The following is a 4469-nucleotide window of genomic DNA, read 5'->3' as shown; positions in this document are numbered from 1 at the left end:
ACGGAATTACCACTCCTCAAACTATCAATATAGAAGGACATATCAAGAAGAAAAATGTTCAAGAATTGAAAGATCACATCGAGTCTCAAGAAATCAATACGACCATATCTTGTAATTCATTGGAAGAAATTACCACTCTTCAAACTATCAAGATAGAAGGACATATCAAGAACAAAAAGGTAAGAGTGTTGATTGATTCGGGCCATACCCATAATTTTATTGATTGTAAGATAGCCAAGGAATTAAATTTCTTCCTATATCCAGCACCGGAGTGTCAAGTGATGGTTGCAAGTGGAGGAACCATAAATTTCTTTGGAAAATGCCATAATATCAAGCTATCCATGGGAGAATATGTATTGAATAGCCCAATGCTTTCCATTCCAATGGGTGGTGATGATGTTTTACTAGGTGTCCAATGGCTACAATCTTTGGGTATGATAGCTTTTAATTTTCAAGAAATTTTCTTGAATTTTTTTTTGGAAGGAAAGGAAGTTGAATTGAGGGGTATCGAAAGAAAACCTAGAAAGATAATCAACTCTAACAGCATGACAAAGCTTCTAAATGAAGAACAACGGGGTGTAATTGCACAATTATGTTCACTAAAGGATCCCACATCGAAATCATGTATTTCTCCAAATCTCCAAAACATTTTGGACAATCATTCCAAGGTATTTGAGACTCTCAAAGGCCTCCCACCTATTCGTGATCATGATCATGCTATTCATTTGATTCCACGAAGTGTTCCTCCAAACATTAGGCCTTACATATATCCATATGCCCAAAGGAGTGGGAACTCATTCAAAAGTTGCAGAAGATCCCAGTTCAAACAATATTTCGAGAACTTGACAAGGAAGGAAAAATCATATTGGAACCTGAGGCAGTCACATAACTGAGAAATCGAAAGTTACGAAATAGATCAATTTCAGAGTATCTGATCAAGTGAAAGAACTTACCCGTTGAATATTCCACATGGGAGGACAAGAATTTATACAGAAGCATCAAGAACTACTCAAGAATTGAGGACAACATTGTTTGAAGAAGAGGGGTATGTTAGGTCCCTATACTACTAGTGTAACCTCTTATTGTTATTAGTAAAACCCCATTATTATAGTGTTGTGCCCATGTAGTCCCCACATTGTTATTATTGTACCCCATAGAAGCCCACTATTGTTATTATTGTGCCCTTACATTATTATTGTTATGTCGGCTCTGATTATATTATGACCCCTTAGACTCCTATATATAGAAAGGAGGTCTTGTCATTTGTATTATCCAATAATTGTTCATTTGTGTAATGTAAAAGAGGTTTCCCCCTTGAAGAGGTTGAATTCTAAGGCGTTGATCTATCTTTTTATCTTTTTGTGAGCTGGTTTCCTAACAAGGGGAGAGAGAGGGAGAGAAAGGTAAGAGACAAAGAGAGAGGGAGAGGGAGGGAGATATAGATAGATATGGAGAAACAATGTGTATATTTGAGGGGTGATATTGATAGATGAAGAAGGAGAGACAGAGGGAGATAGAGATATAGATGGAAGGGGGAAAGAGGGAAGAAGAGGATTTCCATCATATTTGAGTTTTTAAACACTGTGTTATCACTCATATGTCTTCCCTAAAAGTTATCAAAGAAGGAATAATCTGAGGTAACCACAAACCTAATCTTTTAGACTCAGGTTCTAGCCAACCGAAGTCCACAGAGGGCTCTCTCTTTATAATTTAACTTTGCTTTGAGTAGGATTTCAGGCTAGTTCTTAGTGCTTATAATGTTTTGGTTTTGATTGGGTGGTGGAGTTAAGAAAATAGATGGGCAAAACAAGTATTCAGGCCATTGGGCTATGGAGTCAATCAAATAGTGGCTTAACTAGATCTGATCAGTTACTAAAGGAGGAGTTCACAAGGCAAGCTAGCATAACAAAAAGAAAATCTGCAGGTTCAAATGGGTGAAGTAGTCCTAACTAGGGTAAAAGGGAAATGAAGAATCCTTAAACCGGGATCAAGATGAAGAAAATAAGGATATCAGTAGCAAAGGGCAACTAAGAATCCTTTACTATGGACCTAAGGGGGGAATTATGGAAGTAAGGGAGCAATTAAGAATTCCCGGACCAAGATAGTTTAGTAGAAAACAATGAGAAAGTAAACAATCAAAACAAAGAGCGTTAAAGCTAATTTTGAGATATCATTCCTTGTTTACTATTCAGATTTCATAGATAAAACATGTGAATATTTATAACATAACGAGAAAACAATAATTAAACATGAAGAGATAATACTTATTTGGTTCCAACTGTGCACAAGAATCCAGTGAAATGTCTTTAGCTTTATTTCATGACCCAGCAAAAACTAGTCCAGTCTTGAATACAATAGCTCCTTAGCTCGATATAAAATGTCTACAGAAATGTATTTTAATCCACCCTAATTACTTCAAAATATGAAGTATTTATACAAAAAATGTTACAAAATATCTCATAACAATATGAGAATTATTCTAAGAAATGAAAAATATCTTCAGCATGAAGATAGAGACAGATGGAGAACTACCTTCTTGCTGTCCCTTTTATTGTGAATGTGCTAGCTGTTGTAATTCAAATTTGGCTCTTTCAGTTGCTTTATAGTTGTGTGCTGGAATCACTTTCTGTCTTTAATCTATTGATACTCTTTACCTGCTACACTTTGACTCTGTTTCATCTGTTTTACCTCGTTGCCTTATGGATTTACTGTAGTAACTTCATAGTAAATCAATTAATTTCATCCACCATTCACCTTCAGGTAATCTCATCCTCATAATTTTTCTATATATCTCATCAGCCTCGGTGTACTTGGAAAAATTTGGCTTCTTAATGATTAGGTACTTTATCTCATGTTTTATAAAAAATAGATTTTCCAAACTATCATATAATACCTTTCCAGTGGACAGAGCTTTTACCCCTGAAGTACTAGCTTGGTTGCTAGCCAACTTGTTTAGTCTTTCAATATAATCCTCCTGAGGCATTAGCTTGTCCTAGATTACCATAGGACTGGGAAGTCCTTTTTCTCTTAAAATACCATACTTTGTCATAAATCTATCAATGTTAGCTTGGATGCCTTGGCATCTTTTCTCCAGATTGCGCATCAGGTTCCTTTTGGTGAGATCTTATTGATTTCTATAATGGTCCCTGTTCTATCTTCAATCCCCAGTTCATCTAGCCGATACCTGTTTTTACTGTTCAAAAGTTCTATCAATTGGTTGGCCTCTCATGGTTTGTCTCCGAGCTCTTCTCTTGTTTTATTAATTGCTTCGGTTGCTACTTTCACCAACTCAGTTTGCTCAAAAATTACTTGAATAGATGGCCAAAATCATTGACAGAGTCAATGATGTTGGCCGAGAGCATTTCTTTCATATCTCCTAGTGGTTTTTGCAATGTCAAGTCCTTTCCAAGGACTTTTATCCTTTCTCCCATTCTTTGATTCTTCTGAACTTCTCCCTTCTGTTGTATCTGTGCAAGTTTGCAATCAGTCTCCAAACCTAACACTTTTTCTCTAAGATTTTTAATCTCAGTAGCTTGGATGGTCATTTCCTCCATGGCTTTTACCAATTCAATTGTCTATTCCATGGATGTCATTGCGCTTAAATATGTACCTGTCACTGGCATAGTCGTAGCTAGTGGAACTGTTGGTGCTAAGGAAGTAGCCAATGTGGAGGGTACTGCTGTAGAGACTGTAGGAATAACAATCTGAGTGGTGGCCAACTCACTCTGATTAAATTTAATCAAGCTATCCAGCTCTTTCTTTGTCCCTTTTAGTTGGTCATTCAGCTTAAGAACTAAGTCTATAAGCTCTTCCTCCTTTCAAGTTTCCCATACTTCAACTGTTTGTGGATCATGTAGAGGAGGAATTTTAAGCTGTTTTTTCAATGCATCTATATCATCATTTTTCTTTTTAATTAGCTTTTCTACAACCTTGACATCCTTGGGATCATATCACATCTCTATGATTAAGTCCTCCAAGGACTTTATCCTGGTATCCTTGGCCTATGAAGAGGCCTTCTCTAACTGGAATTGTGCTGATATATTATTCAACGAATTTTGGAGTTGGTGTGCAATAATGGCCTTGATGGTCAATCTAGAATAGACCATTTCCCCGGTCTGTTTATGTAATTCTATTTGGTCGATAGGATGAATATCATTTGCCAACACATCAAAATCTATCTTCAAATAATCTGATATAGCCCTGGGCTACTGTATTGTAGGCTTCATGAAAGTCATTTTCATTTTACCTTCCTTTACATCAAAGGCTGACATTAGCCTTATTTGATTAGTAGGAGCCAGTTTAAGGTATTGTGCATAACTTTGTGCCTTCAAGCTTTCATTTCTAGCCTTTATTTCTTTATATTTCTCTCTGATGTCCTGGGTTTGACCTGTTGGACCCTTAAAGGAGGATACTTCCACGCTTTGTTGTCTCTCCAACATTTGAGCCTATGAAGTGGAAGGTTCTTGTGT

This window comes from Pinus tabuliformis, chromosome 7 (genome assembly GCF_031772625.1).
Source record: "Pinus tabuliformis cultivar Carrire ecotype Pingquan chromosome 7, CPIR1, whole genome shotgun sequence".
Lineage (NCBI taxonomy): Eukaryota > Viridiplantae > Streptophyta > Pinopsida > Pinales > Pinaceae > Pinus > Pinus tabuliformis.
The sequence above is the reverse complement of the archived record's forward strand: the minus strand, read 5'-3'. Positions refer to the sequence as shown.